An 18906-nucleotide genomic window follows, 5' to 3' on the forward strand; every position below is an offset into this window, starting at 1 on the left:
ATGTTGAACATGATGTGTCTTGAGATATGTGAATAATGAAAGAAAGTAAGAACTCTACTGTCTTAGAAACTAGAAAGAATTTTGGAAATATATGATTTAAATATCACCTAATGAATAGAAGAAAATAAAACCATGGATTAGATAAAATTGTCTGAGAAAATCTGATGCAGTGGAAGGAAAATAACTTACACCAGCAGACACTGGTGAATGAAAACTAAACTCATTGGACCTAGAAGCCCAGCAAGGAGGAGAGAGAGGATGGGAGTTATTCGTTATTAACAATTTGGTACTTGGGAAAGTTTAGAGGGATGTCAGACTTTGGAACGTCAGTGCAGAAGTAAAAGGAGGTGAATGGGAGGTTTGATCACAGTGGCTGAGAGGTTACATAAACAAATTACTTATATACTAAAGACACTCACTGTTGTAGCAGAAAGGATAGCCTGCAAGTGCTAACATCACTGAGACATACACTGTTATGCTCACCCGCAGTTCCTGGTAACAAGGATGGATAGTGTCCTACCACGATCAGACATTCAGCCAGTGGACTCCTCTCCACCACCACGCAGAGAAGCTAAGGAGGGTGTTGAAGACAGCAGTGACAAACTAGGATTAGAGATAATTTGAGCTTGTAAAGCATTACAAACAACCTACACAGTGTCAGGCTTAATGGCAAGAAACTAGATGCCTCTCTGCAAAGAATGATACAAAGCAAGGGCATCCTTACTCCTATTTAACATTACTGGAAATCCTAGATACTGAAATAAGAAAATAAATACAGGGAACTTAAAATAGTTTTTTAAACAAGTGAAGAAATAATAAAAATCTGTGATCATGAATACTGGTGTTATCTACATAAAATACTTTCAAAGAGTTGGGAAAGCAGAGAGAGCCAGGACTAGTCAGCAAGACCATCCAATCAGGAGTAGTTGATAAACTCAAAATGAACTTTATGGTGTGTTTGTGTGTTTGTATGTTCGTGTGTGTGTGTGTGTGTGTGTGTGTGTGTTTTGTGATTGGGTTACCTCACTCAGAATATTTTCTAGTTCCATTCATTTGCCTATGAATTTCAAAGTCATTGTTTTTGATAGGTGAATAGTACTCCATTGTGTAGATGTTCCACATTTTCTGTACCCATTTCTCTGTTAAAGGGAATCTGGGTTCTTTCCAGCTTCTGGCTATTATAAATAAGGCTGCTATGAACATAGTGGAGCATGTGTCTTTGTTGTATGTTGGAGTATCATTTGGGTATATGCCTAGAAGTGGTATAGCTGGGCTTTTCCTTCGTTTTTTAAAAGAGAGAAAGAACATGAAACTGAATGGGTTAGGGGTCTGGCAGAGGATCTGGGAAGGGAAAGAATATGATAAAAATATATAAAGTATAATTCTCAAAAGTAAATAAAGATACAAAAATTAAGTTAAAATCAATACTAAACCAACTTGTTAGTTTGGAAACATATAAAACATATAGACAATAAAAGAGAAAGTGAAACAGTCTGTGAAAGGAAAAGAAACTTCTATTTTAGTCTCTTTCTTAAAAGTTCTCTGCAAAAGACACAGTTAAGAGAATGAAAAGAAAAGCTAGACACAGGGAGAACATATTTGTAAAATACATATTTGATTAAGTACTTAGGACCAAAATTGTGAAAATTCTACAGTAACAAAATAACTAATCAAATTTGAAAATGATGACATATACCTCAGTACAAAAAGACATACTGATAGCAAGGGAGAGTAAAGATAATCACATCTTTTCATCTCTGGGAACAGGGCAATAAGGCAAGATGCTACTGCGAACCATCTAAAATGTCTAAGATACAAAGAGCAGACAATGCCAAGTGCTTACAAAATGCAGAGTAACTGAAACTCTCGATGTTGCTGGTGAGAATGCATCATGGTATGACCACCTTGGAAGATACTCTATTTCTCTAAAATATGGCTATTATATCCTGATGATCAAATTCCTAAGTTCTTGTACACGTCGGTTGAGAAGTTACCTGCTCACAATGACTGTGTGCATGTATATCAGCGTTGTCCATTCTTGGTAGAGATTAGAAGCAATCATGATGCCCTAAAGTTAGTGAATGGATACAGAATGCACTGCATCGATGCAGTGTGATAGGAGGGGAGCAACCATACTTCAAAGAAACAGGGAGGAAGCTGACATTTGCCTATCACCAAATGAAAGAGGAGAGTCTGTGAGGGCTGTGTGCTGCATAATCCCCATATATTACATTTTGGAGAAGGAAACAAGATATGGTCACTAAGATTGATAACTACCAAGAGTCCAGTGAGGGAGGAGGGGAGGTTGAATATATGGAAAAGTATACAGTTAGATATGATGTAATGATAAAAAATAGAACACTATTCTTGTCAAAAGTGACAGAAAGTACAAAATGAACCTTCGTGTAGACGATGGGCCTCAGTTAGAAATATGAAACTGGCTTACTGCTTACAACAAATATCTCCTGTTCATGCAAGACAGTAGTAATAGAGAAAACTATAGGTGACTAATGTGATTATCGAAATGTATTTTATCCTCGTTTTTCAAGCAAATTAAAATTAAGCTAAAAATAAATTAGTTAAAAAACTTTAGTCCAATTTGATGCTACAAAAGAGACCTTTATTCTGGGTACTTTGTGCTTTTCTCAATACTGAAATCCTACAATGACAGATAAAAAGTAAATTCAAAGATAGGCTCATTGTCTTATTAAGCTAATAGATATTTACTTATGCTTCAAAAACCACGTTTGTGTGTGGCATGCTCACCATCTTCCTTGGCATTCAAAATGCTGTCTACAGGCTTTGACCATGAATATAAATAAAGGATAAGCAGGAAGGAAATTCTAGAGAGCAGTCATTAAAATCAGAGGGGAGGATGCTGAATTTCAAGGATGTGATATATTTGCACATTCTAAAATTGCTTCACAGTTAGCTGTTTTTGTTTCTCCCCTGAAGTAACTGTTGACCTTGTACACTGAGTTTTCCAGATCCATCTTCCTTGCCAAACCTGTTCCTACCCCAGCTTTTGGCAGAACAAAAGAGGCTCCTGGGTTAGGAACAGCCAGATTGCCAGGGCATAGCCATTACTTTTGCCATGAGAGCAGCACCAAGCTTATTTTAAACACAACAAGCAACCTATTACTTGAGTGGTTTTTTTAAAAAAAAAATGTACCAATGTCCTTGGCACCAAGAGGATGCCCCAAATTAACACTGGCCATCTTTGCTTTGGCTGGTAAATGCAGCCATCTGTTTTCATGAAAGGGGAAGACTGTTCCCCCTACCCTTGGCCACATAAGCGGGCAATGGTGACTGCGCAATCAAGCAATGGCTGCTTTCCTTCCAAGAGTATTTCCTAATGAGCTTCATTTGGGCAATCAATATAACAGAACACCCTCGGGTCCAGTGGGAATGTTGATGATAGGGGGTGAATCCGAATCACTAAAAATAGAGACTATTTGTCCCTTAGCTGTTGGTGAACACCCTCTCTTGAAAGTTGTGGGAGTCAGACAACGTCTGTACTCAAATATAAAGATATTGGAGAATAAGGTGCTTGGTGCTTCCTATGATCCATTCCTACACAGCCTCATTGGCTGACTTGCTATAACCTGTTATAACTTGCTATAACCTGTTAGCAGATAACTAAAGATGTGCACTATATCTCTAGGTTGAATTATTTTTCCAGTAGTAAATGATATGATTTAAATTTGTAAAGGTAATTAGTATGTCTGACAATGTCCCCAAGTATATTAGATGAGGGTTATCACTCTCCTCATCCTATACAGATATATTAAGTATAGCATAAACTTGTTTCTTCGCATGGAGAATGAAACTAGCACACAATATAGTCTAGTACCGGGAGAATACATCTGATTTTTACAAGAAACTCACTTCAGTTTCACCGAGAAATTATTGGCTGTTTCTTCCCATAACTATTTGCAGGTCTCAGATGCTCTCTTCATTTCATTCCACTTTGTTCTTTCAAAGGAGAGATGTACTCTACGAAGAAAGAGACGCAGTAAAGTCCTGATAATGAAGGGGAAACAGCATATGGTTTTTGTTTTGTTGTTTGCTTTTTCTGTTGGGTTTCCTTCTCTAAATGAACCAGATAATTAATCATGTTCTCTAGAGTAGAAAATTGGCCTGATTAGGCCAAGGTCAGAATGCAGCTCACTGCTAAGGTTAATGAGTTCCAGTCACCTTCCTAGTTTGATAACTACTGTAACTATGCAATGGTCAATACTCGGGAGACGATGTTTTGTAGTTGTCTTAGAGAAGATGGGGATACTTTATATTGGTATTCTTGTCTAAGAAATGGTAAAGCAGACAGGGCTCTTCTGTGCCCACAGCAAACTGTGAGGAGATGCTGAGATGACCCCAGATGACCTTGGATGACTGAGGCAAGTTATACCCTCTGCTTCTACTCTACTTCTAACACGGTCCCTTCCTTTTAGGAAAGGACCCTGTTTCTTTTACCACATGGACTGTGTAATTGTCATGGTGTCAACACAAGAAAATGCTTGTCAGTCTCACTGTAGGAACAGAAAATCTGGCTTCTCTGTGAGTGAAATCAGAAATGCGAGTTTTATACTGGATAAGACCAATACAAACCCTCACCTTTTCATACTGCACACCTTGCTCTGTCTGTGACCCACTGACCCACTTTCCCCACAGCCCAGTGGCCTAATCTCTGTGTTCATCTCATCTGTTGGCCAGTTTACCTGCCACTTCATTTTGACCCTATTGTTTTCCTCTCCTTTGCTCTCCTTCTTACAATGTTAAAAACATTTCTGTCTTTCAAAAGGAAGACCCAAAGGCTCCTCTGATCCTTTGCTATACTTTCACAGGCTTCACAGGGAAGCTTCGTCAGGAGTCATGCCTTCCACAGTTTCCAGCCTTCTCATCTGGAGCAACTATTCGATGCAGAGTACTGAGCTCTCATGGAAGCTTCTTTGGTCATGATCTAAGACCCCTCAGTCCCACATCAGGAAATCTCCCTAAGTGGACTCTGAATTTACAGACACATTCAACCATGTCCAAATCTCACTGCTTCCTCTCTGCCTTTCTCTGTCTTTCTATCTCTCTCTGTCTCTCCCACACCCACAACATACACATGCCCCACCTTTCCTCTAACGTATGCGGCTGCTTTCCAATCCTCTTGTCCAGAAACTTTCATCTGGGAGTTAATGATAGAGAGGATGTGTTGTAGGGCATAATGGCTTTCGTGGTATTCATGGTTCATCGGGTGGCATTACAAAACCATCATGTTCAATGACATTTGGAGCTCAGTGTCCCCCATCCCTCCTGTCAGTACTGAGCATGAAGCAGCACATTACCTGCCACCTGCGTTTCTGTCACAGTTTAATCTTTGTCAGCTCCAAATACTGGAAACCTAATGTTTCTTCTTGTTGTTTTGCCTTGTTCCTTGCATAAACCTTGCCCTGTAGTACGGTGGCTGCTCCCACACTCCTCCGTGCTTCTTAGCTTGATTAACCTTTGCATCTGTGTAGCTCCCACTGGGATATGCCAGGATTTCCATTATGACATTTCAAATCTATATGATTTTTTCCCACCATTTCCAAGGATCAAACCTGTGTTCTTGCAGGATTACGTATCTGTGAAGGCTGCCATCTTATGTTGATCCGGAGGGCTGAATTGCATCTTGAGAAGAATGTTGTCATGTCACATCTCAGAGTTATGCCTTATAGACTTACCACACCCTCCCAGTGTTTCTCCTACACCATTGTTCACTTCCCTCTCATTCAAAGCCCTGCCAGGCATTATGGCTTGCCTGAATTTCAGAGGTGTTCCCTCCGACTGGACCCCCAGTCCTTTTCCCAGCTAACCCTGAGTAGAGAGGATAATTGTTCCTCTCCTACAGACGCTTCAACATTCTTCCGTTGCCTTCAGATCACAGATAAAATTTCCTATGATCAATATTCATCTTTTGGCCCTTGTTTTCTCTGAAATATGCTTCAAGATGAGCAGAGAGTGTATTAATTTAACGAGTATACCTCAAAACTTTATCACAATGCTTGGATTAATATCCAAACATACTTATTCAATACATGTACAATCAGATGAAACAGTAGATGTGTTATGATTGCACATTAATATACAGGAGGAAAAGAACTTGGTGAAATAATATCAATTAATTTAGTTTTGTTTTAGCTAAATCTTGTAATCTGGCTATTCATAACAAATGTAATTACTGTGCTCATTAATTGATCTGACTTATTGTGCCTTCCTAATAAAAATGTTTTGAACATTGAAATCCATGTCATACTAAATGTGACAGTAATGAGATTTTTAAAGATTCTATGTTTTCTTTTAATTATGTGCATATGTATAACAGGAGTTATATGCATGAGTTCAGGTCTCAGGGAGACTAGAAAAGGACATTTAAATGCCCTGGAACTGGAGTTATAGGTGGTCATAAGCAGCCCTGTATGAGTGTTGGGAACCAAAGTCAGGTCTTCTCCAAGAGATGTACATCCTCTTAACTGCTGAATCATCTCACTAGCCCCAGTAATAGAATATTTATATTCAAAATAATTTACAGGTCTAGAAATATACAGAGGTAGTGTATTCGTCTAGCACACTTAAGGCCCTACGTTCAACCATTCAGCACTACAACCACAGCAAAGATAATTTATGTGTCCTATACTTGACTTCAGATGAACTAGAATATTTGTATTATGAATGATTTTATTAAAAGCATGTGACAACAATTAGATAATTTCATACATATCCCCATTATGTGGCATCATTATGAGTCCTGTTCAAGGAACCTACAAATCATATCTATTTCCATAGTAATAGCAAAACCTGCCAGGCAGGAGTTATTGATGAAGAGGGTGTGCTATAAAGCATAAATGGCTCTGGTGATATTTAAGGCTCAGCTAGAGGCATCACAAGCTCATCATTTCCATGACACGATGTCCCCTGCCCTTTCTGCTAGAGCTGGACATGAAAAGCAGCACGTTGCCTGCCTGCCGGCATTTCTGTCACAGCTCAGAGATGTTCAATGCAACCTGTGCAGATTATAATGCTGAGGGGAAAATGTTTTCTGACTAGGGCTATCTCCACTAATTAATAAAAGAAATATTCAGGAAGCAATCGGCTCGTACACACTGTGGTAAATGGGAACAGCTTTAGAAACCTACACTAGACACCTATTGTACAGATGTAAAGTGTTCAAACAGGACAAGATGTTTCAGTTCTCTCCTCAGTGGCTCAATTGGGGTAGGAATTAGGAAGGAATGTTTCTTGCCATGAAGGAAAACCTGAACTCAGGAAAGCATGTTAGTTCAAGGATTTAATGCTGGCATTCTCTCACTTGCCTGCACTGAGTCAGTCAGATTAACAAGGCTGCTGTCTCATACATGTCTGAAAACCCTGATCTTTGTTTTCTCTGCAGAGGGGTGTAATATGATTACTGTTGTTTCTAGGTAAAATACAGGGCATGCTGGCTTCCTTCTAGGATTCTCCCTATCTCTGCTAATTCTGCTGAGGTGATTGAAAATATTCCATGAGGAAAACATATCAAAGGTCAGTGCTCTCCCTGAACTGCAAAGGTGTATCAACTCATATCATAGTCTACCACTTGGGGAAAAAATGAGCCTAATGTTTCCCAGATTTAAAAGGAAGAACCTACCTATGATAGTTTGAATATGCTTGGCCACATTTAGGAAATGTGGCCTTGTTGGCATAGATGTGGCCTTGTGAGAGGAAGTGCGTCACTATGGGGGTTGGCTTTGATACCCTCCTCTTAGCTTCCTGGAAGTCATTCTTCTCCTAGTGGTCTTCATCTGAAGATGTAGAACTCTCAGTTTCTCCTGCACCATGCCTGCCTGGATGCTGCCATGATCCCACCTTGATGATATGGACCGAACCTCTGAACATATAAGCCAATACCAATCAAATTTTGTCCTCATAAGGGCTGTTTGGTCATGGCATCTGTTCACAGCAGTAGAACCCTAAGACACCACCAAAAATTAAAACTGAACAATCTCTTTGATATTCCCAGTAACATTGAGTAATGGCAAGAGCTGACACATTGCTATGTCCCATCAATCGCATGTGTCACGCCTTTACCGAATGGCACATCCCTGTTATCATTCTTTACAAGCTGCTTATGACTGATGCCACTAAAGCTCATCTCTTGGTGTAAGGCCCAGGCCACCTGGAGGTTCCTGTCACCACAGCTCTAGAAAATCTAGGAGGATTGTCATGGCGACTCTTCTGTGAGGGTGGTTCCATCCTCATACCTCAGTATGGAGGTAAGGAAAGAAATTTCTACCTCTAACTTCAAAATTAGATTCCTATAGTTTGGTTAAGATAACAATATCTTTCAACTTCAGGTTGGATCCTGTCTCTCCCTAGAACCACTGCTGAGACCACTGTCCTCAGTGCCTAGACTGTCCCATCTGGGCTACCAAGCTCTCTGGGCTGTTCTGTTTCCTTAGATGTAGGTGAAAGTGCTGAACTTAAACTGAAGGTCTGCTCATAAATCAGGAAATAGATTCAAAGACCCAGCTCAGATGTAATGGACCATGTTTCTAAACCTCAGTTGTGATGTGTCTGTTTTCTATCTGGGAACCACTGAGGGAAAGAAAGAAAGAAAGAGAGAGAGAGAGAGAGAGAGAGAGAGAGAGAGAGAGAGAGAGAGAGAGAAAGAAAGGTAAATAAAAATCTTGTTTACTCAGCTCTGGAACTTTATGTTGATTCTTGGATAGGCTGTCATATCATTAAAAATAATCTGCAGCATTTATTATTCCTCTTGCTCACTGTCCTGGGGGATAGATACCCTGTGTGCAGTTAAAATTGTATCAGACACAGCAGTAAAAATTGTGAAAAAATGTCTGGTCCATTGGAGTTACCTTTCACTAGCCAAGCATATAGGGGTCTATTGATCACACTTGAGTCACCTTTCCAATCAATACTATTGTTCTATTGGTTTAAGCCAAGAAAGATGCATAGTTGCACGGTTTTGGCTACATCCCGGCATTGCCCGTGTGTCACCTGTGACACTTCATTTCAAATATGTGTTTCTGATCATTGCCATATGGTTATTCTTTGAGTATATATCCAAAACTCACATACTAGGCAATTACCATTAACAGAAAGTGGAGTGTATACATCCTCAACAAACTAAAAAAGTCTTACAAATGAACTGTGTTGTGGAACAGGCCATGAGCCATGAGAACACCATTAATCAATTCTGTTGGTCTAGGAAGAGTTTTCCCATGAGCTGAACTTTATGCTCCGAGGTCACTGAATGAGGTTGAATTGGGTGTACTTTAGTCACCCAATTTAGTTAGGTCCTGAACCCTCCAGAAGAGAAGTAGTAATTGAACAGAGCTGTAGGAAAATTGCACTGAACTGTGGAGTAGGTAGGAGGTCCAGAGGTGTCCAGGTGAAATATTGTGTGTCCTTCTTCGGGACCTCATCCTTCCTCCCTCAGGCACTGATATGGCCTCTCAGAAACTGGACTGCCAGTAGCTGAGTAGCCATTTTGCATTCACCCATTAGGGTGAAGCTTTCTTCTCTCAAACACTGCTGAGCAGTGAGCTCTTGCAAGCCAGACATCATCTTATGCCCTGGATCTCCAGAGTCTGCTTTTCCAGGGTCCCTGAGCTACCATTTGCTCCTGTCCACACCTATCACCTCTCCTGACACTGTAAGGGTTGCATCACATCACCTCTATTACCACAACACTTTTCAGAATGGTTGACTTGATCTGTTACTCGTCCTCCTCTCCATCGTATTCAAAACCACAGTAACAGCAGCTCCTTTGCAATTAGCTACCAAGAGGGTAGAGGATAACATTCTCCCTGTGAATAAGGCTGTTCTACTTTTCTCATTTCTATTTCTAGCTTGAGCATTTTTTCGATCGCTACATTTTCCATAATAACAAACAGAATATGTTTCCCAAAAGTCTTTTAAACAGTGATGACAGTGATGATGAAGTTATTTCCTTACACAAAAAGGTTCAGAGCTTAGAAGAATAAAAAATTAAATAAAAGACATGTATGTTCTATCCTGGCTTCAAATTGGCCGCTTTGTGATGGTCTGGGCTCAGCCCTTCCTCGTGGTGCTTTATTCTCAGGCTGAGAGCAAAAGGGCTGTAGCACTAAGTGTCAAGTCTGAGGTGTCCAGAAGGAAAAGTTTCTCCTCTCACTTTTTTATTCCTTTTATTTTATTTTACAGTCCAGTCATTGCCCCACTCCCAGTCTGCCCTCCCTCAGTTCCTTATCCCATTGCTTCTCCCCAACTTGTATCCAAGAGGATGCCTCCCCCACTGCCAGGCCTCCCTACTCCCTCCGGCATCAAATCTTCTTCACTGAGGCCAGACCAGGCAGTCCTCTGCTGTGTCTGTGTTGCGGACCTCATCAGCTAGTGAATGCTGCCTGGTTCATGGCTCAGTGCCTGAGAAATATCAGGGGACTGAGTTAGTGAGACTGCTGGTCTTCCTATAGGGTTGCCCTCCTCCTCAGCTTCTTCAAGCCTTTCCCTAATTCAACCACAGTGGTCCCCGACTTCAGTCCAGTGGGTGGGTGCAAGTGTCTATCTCCTCTCACATTTTTAACCACAGACAATTTTCCCCCCAAAACCCTCCCAGCACAGTTACATTCTTAATCATCGCCCACTGCCCCTACTGCTCCTTTACATGGCTTGGAAATTGCTTTTAATAGAAGCTTCTCCTCATCTTCTGAGTGATGTGGTAGCAACCTTAGTTTACCCTATCACTGCCACTCTCAGAATAGATGGCCCCTCCCTGTTTTCCTCTCATTTATGCTAAGCTTTCTTTTTCAACAAGGCAGGAGCTATATCTCCCTTATCCATCATTATATTATATTTACTCCTAACACTTCATGTACGTATGTGCTCATAAAAGTTTCCTGTCATAACTTATACTTTACAAATTATATTTCAATTTTTTTTTCTTTTTTCAGCATGGCTTTATTGGTTTGCCCTAAATCCCCAGACTAGCTGGTTTCAGTTTTTTGGTTAACTATGCAGTTTAGGTATGGGTTCTGTTTCTGCGAGTCAGTCCTAGGTTAAATTAGATTTTTTTTTTATTAACTTGAGTATTTCTTATATACATTTCGAGTGTTATTCCCTTTCCCGGTATCCGGGCAAACATCCCCCTCCCCCCTCCCCTTCCTTATGGGTGTTCCCCTCCCAACCCTCCCCCCATTGCCGCCCTCCCCCCACCAGTCTAGTTCACTGGGGGTTCAGTCTTAGCAGGACCCAGGGCTTCCCCTTCCACTGGTGCTCTTACTAGGATATTCATTGCTACCTATGAGGTCAGAGTCCAGGGTCAGTCCATGTATAGTCTTTAGGTAGTGGCTTAGTCCCTGGAAGCTCTGGTTGCTTAGCATTGTTGTACATATGGGGTCTCGAGCCCCTTCAAGCTCTTCCAGTTCTTTCTCTGATTCCTTCAACGGGGGTTCTATTTTCAGTTCAGTGGTTTGCTGCTGGCATTCGCCTCTGTATTTGCTGTATTCTGGCTGTGTCTCTCAGGAGCGATCTACATCCGGCTCCTGTCGGTCTGCACTTCTTTGCTTCATCCATCTTGTCTAATTGGGTGGCTGTATATGTATGGGCCACATGTGGGGCAGGCTCTGAATGGGTGTTCCTTCAGTCTCTGTTTTAATCTTTGCCTCTCTCTTCCCTGCCAAGGTTATTCTTGTTCCCCTTTTAAAGAAGGAGTGAAGCATTCACATTTTGATCATCCGTCTTGAGTTTCATTTGTTCTAGGTATCTAGGGTAATTCAAGCATTTGGGCTAATGGCCACATATCAATGAATGCATACCATGTATGTCTTTCTGTGATTGGGTTAGCTCACTCAGGATGATATTTTCCAGTTCCAACCATTTGCCTACGAATTTCATAAAGTCGTTGTTTTTGATAGCTGAGTAATATTCCATTGTGTAGATGTACCACATTTTCTGTATCCATTCCTCTGTTGAAGGTCATCTGGGTTCTTTCCAGCTTCTGGCTATTATAAATAAGGCTGCAATGAACATAGTGGAGCACGTGTCTTTTTTATATGTTAGGGCATCTTTTGGGTATATGCCCAAGAGAGGTATAGCTGGATCCTCAGGCAGTTCAATGTCCAATTTTCTGAGGAACCTCCAGACTGATTTCCAGAATGGTTGTACCAGTTTGCAATCCCACCAACAATGGAGGAGTGTTCCTCTTTCTCCACATCCTCGCCAGCATCTGTTGTCCCCTGAGTTTTTGATCATAGCCATTCTCACTGGTGTGAGGTGAAATCTCAGGGTTGTTTTGATTTGCATTTCCCTTATGACTAAAGATGTTGAACATTTCTTTAGGTGTTTCTCAGCCATTTGGCATTCCTCAGCTGTGAATTCTTTGTTTAGCTCTGAACCCCATTTTTAATAGGGTTATTTGTTTCCCTGCGGTCTAACTTCTTGAGTTCTTTGTATATTTTGGATATAAGGCCTCTATCTGTTGTAGGATTGGTAAAGATCTTTTCCCAATCTGTTGGTTGCCGTTTTGTCCTAACCACAGTGTCCTTTGCCTTACAGAAGCTTTGCAGTTTTATGAGATCCCATTTGTCGATTCTTGATCTTAGAACGTAAGCCATTGGTGTTTTGTTTAGGAAATTTTTTCCAGTGCCCATGTGTTCCAGATGCTTCCCTAGTTTTTCTTCTATTAGTTTGAGTGTGTCTGGTTTGATGTGGAGGTCCTTGATCCACTTGGACTTAAGCTTTGTACAGGGTGATAAGCATGGATCGATCTGCATTCTTCTACATGTTGACCTCCAGTTGAACCAGCACCATTTGCTGAAAATGCTATCTTTTTTCCATTGGATGGTTTTGGCTCCTTTGTCAAAAATCAAGTGACCATAGGTGTGTGGGTTCATTTCTGGGTCTTCAATTCTATTCCATTGGTCTATCTGTCTGTCTCTGTACCAATACCATGCAGTTTTTATCACTATTGCTCTGTAATACTGCTTGAGTTCAGGGATAGTGATTCCCCCTGAAGTCCTTTTATTGTTGAGAATAGCTTTAGCTATCCTGGGTTTTTTGTTATTCCAGATGAATTTGCAAATTGTTCTGTCTAACTCTTTGAAGAATTGGATTGGTATTTTGATGGGGATTGCATTGAATCTGTAGATTGCTTTTGGTAAAATGGCCATTTTTACTATATTAATCCTGCCAATCCATGAGCATGGGAGATCTTTCCATCTTCTGAGGTCTTCTTCAATTTCCTTCTTCAGTGTCTTGAAGTTCTTATTGTACAGATCTTTTACTTGCTTTGTTAAAGTCACACCGAGGTACTTTATATTATTTGGGTCTATTATGAAGGGTGTCGTTTCCCTAATTTCTTTCTCGGCTTGTTTCTCTTTTGTATAGAGGAAGGCAACTGATTTATTTGAGTTAATTTTATACCCAGCCACTTTGCTGAAGTTGTCTATCAGCTTTAGTAGTTCTCTGGTGGAACGTTTGGGATCACTTAAATATACTATCATATCATCTGCAAATAGTGATATTTTGACTTCTTCTTTTCCGATCTGTATCCCCTTGACCTCCTTTTGTTGTCTGATTGCTCTGGCGAGAACTTCAAGAACTATATTGAATAAGTAGGGAGAGAGTGGGCAGCCTTGTCTAGTCCCTGATTTTAGTGGGATTGCTTCAAGTTTCTCTCCATTTAGTTTAATGTTAGCAACTGGTTTGCTGTATATGGCTTTTACTATGTTCAGGTATGGGCCTTGAATTCCTATTCTTTCCAGGACTTTTATCATGAAGGGGTGTTGAATTTTGTCAAATGCTTTCTCAGCTTCTAATGAAATGATCATGTGGTTCTGTTCTTTCAGTTTGTTTATATAATGGATCACGTTGATGGTTTTCCGTATATTAAACCATCCCTGCATGCCTGGGATGAAGCCTACTTGGTCATGGTGGATGATTGTTTTGATGTGCTCTTGGATTCGGTTTGCCAGAATTTTGTTGAGTATTTTTGCGTCGATATTCATAAGGGAAATTGGTCTGAAGTTCTCTTTCTTTGTTGTGTCTTTGTGTGGTTTAGGTATAAGAGTAATTGTGGCTTCATAGAAGGTATTCGGTAGTGATCCATCTGTTTCAATTTTGTGGAATAGTTTGGATAATATTGGTATGAGGTCTTCTATGAAGGTTTGATAGAATTCTGCACTAAACCCGTCTGGACCTGGGCTCTTTTTGGTTGGGAGACCTTTAATGACTGCTTCTATTTCCTTAGGAGTTATGGGGTTGTTTAACTGGTTTATCTGTTCCTGATTTAACTTCGGTACCAGGTATCTGTCTAGGAAATTGTCCATTTCCTGAAGATTTTCAAGTTTTGTTGAATATAGGTTTTTATAGTAAGATCTGATCATTTTTTTAATTTCCTCTGAATCTGTTGTTATGTCTCCCTTTTCATTTCTGATTTTGTTAATTTGGACACACTCTCTGTGTCCTCTCGTTAGTCTGGCTAAGGGTTTATCTATCTTGTTGATTTTCTCAAAGAACCAACTTTTGGTTCTGTTGATTCTTTCTATGGTCCTTTTTGTTATATTTCAATTTTTAAATGTTCATGTAGTGTCCTCTTTTATAATGTATTTACTTATATGCATTTTGACCATCCAAGAAAGGATCTAAATTTGGTGTAAAGATTTCATTGTAAATATATTTAAACGTAAGCCAGGCAATTCTTTTTATTTCATTAGATGAATATAGAATTAAACAGCCAATAGCTATATCAACTTCAATTACTCAACTTGGAAAAATCATTAAAGTGCTTTTCAGCTCTACACATGGTGGCTTAGACAGACACACACTCAGCAGGATTGAACAACATTCTGACTTTACAGGGGGGTGGCTTACAGGTGAGAAATGGTGCATGTCCTTATGACATTCATCTTCTGGCAAGCATAAATTTGGTTTACCTCCGTCGGTCTCTTTCTGTGGCTCTGAGTCTTGCTTCTGGGCAGATCCTGGGCTAGTTCCAATGACTCAGCAGAACTATGAACCTAATCCAGTCTTTTTCACACAGCATAGGGAATGGCTAGTCTCCTGCATCACTGGTGCTGTGGGTAAAGGGAGTTCCACCTCATCCTCCATTGAGCTATATGTTCAGCACTGGTTTGTTGGCTTAACCCTTCCTCCTCTTCCCTGGGATGGAGAGAGCAACTATTTCCTCCTTACACAAGAATAGTTCACATCATCTGTTCCATTGCCTAGCAACTTAATTGCCAGTAATTGTTGCTAGGGTCACAGGGGTTCCGTCTCTCTACTTTTCTGCAGGTAATGAATTTGGTGCTTATTTTAACTGCCATTTTAGCTTCCTCTCGAGTTCATTGATAGATGGGTTGCCCCTTAGCCAAAGCTCTCATTATGTGGATCTCTAAAAAGTCTTCTTTCTCAGTTTTTTTTTTCTCCCTCCAACTGTCTGCCTCTTAGTTTTAATCAGAGAGAGGGACATCGTGATTATCCAAAGTCCTGTAGTAGAGGAAAACAAAATTTATCCCTTGGCTCAAGAGCTATTTAACCATCTGTTTCTGATCCAGTACCCTCAGGCTACAATTAGATACCCCCCCACCCCGACTGTTCTCTTTCACCCTGAATTCAGCGAAATGTCTCCAACATAATGGAACTAGACCAAAATAAATGTCCAACTTCATCCTTGGCTCAGTCCTGAGCAATGGATTAGGCAAGCCACCAGGTTTTGCATAAGCTCCCACAGTGACAATGTAAAAGGAAAACAGATCAGGGGTTACATTTGCTACTTTCTATTATTTCATGCAAATTCGTGGTATTTCAAGTATATCGCATATTAAATTTGCTTTTATGAGCTGTCCTGGAAACCTAATTATAATTTATAATATTTTTCTATGGAAATTGTGTTCCAAAATACACAATTTACAAGTGAACTTCTGAAACATCCTGCTCATAAGGTGTGAACAACCTGTCCAGGAAATCATAACCATGCAAATTTTATCTTTTATTTCTTATTTTTGTATTAAGAATAAACAGGGAAATTTTCCCCTTAAAATTTATTGCATAGAAATTTTCTCTGTGTAGGTGGCCTCTCACTGAAAATGAAAAATACTTTACAGATGAGAGTCCTTGGGGTCAGGGAAGGGCACAGGTACTTAAGATGACACATAAATCTGGACTCATCATTTAGAAGTGGTAGCATGTTTGTTGTCTTTTTAAAAAGGTGTGTGTGTGTGTGTGCGTGTGTGTGTGTATGTGTGTGTGTGTGTGTGAGGGGGGGAGGGGTGTTCCAGTAGAGAACCAAACATTTGAGACACATCAATGGTTTGAAAGGGAAAGCTTAGTAACACAAAGAACATGTTTAAACCAACACAAGCATATCCAAAAACAGAAATACAAATCCCAGGTATAGGTCTAAAATACAAGAATGCTGGGTAAAAGAGAAGTTAAATGTAGAGTTACAAAGGTGAAAGTGTTCCACTGACACTTTTAGGGTGTTCAACCATGAACCTGGCTTTCCCTCTTCCCAAGCACATCAGAAGTTGACTTATGTGGAGTCAAGTGGCTAGAAGGTCAAGCTAAAGATGACTAGAGTGACTGCATGGATCCTTTGCAGTCTGTGGGATTCCATTTGAGTGACTTCCCCTCCCTAGCCCACAGGATTGCTTACTTTACTTAGCTCCTTCGATAGTCCTATTGCCAGATGTGGGTCAGGCGGCATCTCTACCTTTCATAACGTCCACTCTAGCCTCTTAGGAAACTTTGTCATCAGTCTTTCTTCTCCTGGGTCTTCAATTCCTCTTGGTCTTTCCTGACTCTTTGAGATGAATATTTAAACATAGTAATTTAAGTTCCAACCCAAGGAAATTCATCTAAGCTCCGTATCATCAATCATCGGTGTTCCCATCTATGACTTTCTTCCTTTCTTTGATTCCTTCCTTCTGTGGCTTTCTGTCTGTAAACCAAGTAGTGTGTGAGGATGATGTCCTATGAAACAAACAGGAAGTTGATGTATATGAATAGAAGTATCTGTCAACCTGCAACTGAAGTACACCTGTTTCCTTTGTGAAGGGATCAGTAGAAAAGGATGAAGCATACGTTAGGATGCTGATACTGGAGAATTGCCTAAGGGAGACCTCAATGGAATGGAGAAAGAATAAAGACCATGGGAGAAAGAGATGGGAGGGAAATAAGAAGTGCCATTAACCATGGTGTGAAAGGACTCTTTGTTAAACACTTGCATGCTGATACAGGCCACGCCCAGACTGATGCATTTTGAAAACTAGAAGCCATAACTCCCTTTCTCTAAACTGAGGAGTTGTTCATTCTTGGAAGACATCATTGACCCTCAGACACTGGGAGCTGGATGGCATGAAATGGGCACTTGCTTGTACTCTTGACCAGTATAATTCTGTTGGGCTGATGTTTTGTTCAGAATGGAGTTCAGAAATCTGGGTATCAAGCTATGTCATCCTTTCACCAGTCTGGGCATCAATTCTCCTTTTCTGTTTGACCTGGCTTCAAGGCTTTATAGAAATGAAGAGATATTACAATGTGTGTCAGGGCAGTTGAGACAGGAAATCAACTGCAGAAGTCAAAAATAATGACTAGAAATTACTTTTGAGACCTCCTAGCCCAAACACCTAGAAGTCTCAGGCCAAAATCTCAAACTTGACAGGTAAAGGCACCTCTTCTCCAGTCCCAACCGTTCCCTCTCATGTCTCCCAATGAAGGTGCCCATCATCTGGATTCTGCCCAAAATAAGTCTACAGCAGGGAACTTTTACCTTTTCCATGTGATTGGTTAAATAAGTGTTCTCTTTTATGTCTAGTCAAGCCATTGAGGTGTCATGGGCACTACCATTGGTTTATTCTATGTGATTGCTTTTTTCTTGGCCCCATGGGTAGGAGTGGATAATTCTACTCACCTCCATTCCAAGTCTTTACATGCTGGAAATTAGCTTTTTTAACCAACCAAGAGTAATCTCCAGCAACCCATGCTTTTGCTATATAATGAGCATTTGGATGTTGTTCATCTATATCAGAAGCAACACAATTTATTGTCATTTTCAGTAACTTTGGGAAGAGTCTATACCTGTTTAGTCAAGGACTGTAGCCATTAGTCCCTGGTGGCTATTAAGCACTTCAAAGGTGCAACTGAGTAACTTAATCTGTATTTACTTTTAACTGAAATTGAAGTGTCTGCTTGTGGATAGTGAGCACTATGATGCATGTTCTAAAAGAAAAAAATAAATACCAAGTATCCACTGATATATATATTTTCTTTACAGGTCAATTCCAGTGTTCTCATTGTTTATCCTGGCTGTTGGTATAGTATGCTATAGACTTACATACATACATATTATCACCCCAGAACTCCAAAATGTTTTTCATCTAGCTTCCTGGGTGTGTGTTTTGGCTTGTGGTGGGTATGTAACATACTTCCCATCTTTCATGTTTCTCAAAAACTCTTCAAATCCTACAAGGCCATGTTCAGTATGGTTTCCAAAAAGACTATTTTTTAGCATCCATCAGCATCCCTAGGGATGTTGTGGAACAGGGGGTGTGATGTTGAAACAGGTGGCAAAATTCCTATATTAGGCAGATAGCTAACATGTTTTGGGGGGGAGTTGGGCTAAACTTCAAAATAACTTAAACTTGATGATACATACATGTAACTCCAGCTTTTGGGAGGATAAGACAAGAGGATTTTGAGGCTGAGGTCAGCCTGGGCGTATCCTATCTCAGAAAAGAAAGCTAAAATAAACGTGATGATAAAAAAAAAACCTACATTTTTTTCAAAGAAATCATGAGATAATAATAAATAATAAAGAGGTAGGGAAGTGTTCTCCTGTCATTACCACCACTGTATACTCATGTGTGTATGTCTTTTCAGAGTACTTAAAGAGAGAAGCTGAGT

General features: G+C 40.2%; 1 protein-coding gene across 9 annotated transcripts in view; it reads left to right on the forward strand.

Annotated features, from left to right (window-relative positions):
* Dlgap1 (DLG associated protein 1) overlaps positions 1-18906 on the forward strand; it is an 870386-nt gene that overhangs the window by 237423 nt on the left and 614057 nt on the right. For 3 of the 9 annotated variants that reach the window (XM_087567550.1, XM_087567553.1, XM_087567556.1), the window contains exon 3: positions 7449-7548. The exons of the other annotated variants lie outside the window; for them this stretch is intronic. The gene's annotated coding sequence lies outside the window, so the exon portion shown is untranslated. The remainder of the gene's footprint in view (positions 1-7448; positions 7549-18906) is intronic. 9 annotated transcript variants of the gene reach the window in all.

This window comes from Rattus norvegicus, chromosome 9 (genome assembly GCF_021556685.1).
Source record: "Rattus norvegicus strain SHRSP/BbbUtx chromosome 9, alternate assembly SHRSP_T2T, whole genome shotgun sequence".
Lineage (NCBI taxonomy): Eukaryota > Metazoa > Chordata > Mammalia > Rodentia > Muridae > Rattus > Rattus norvegicus.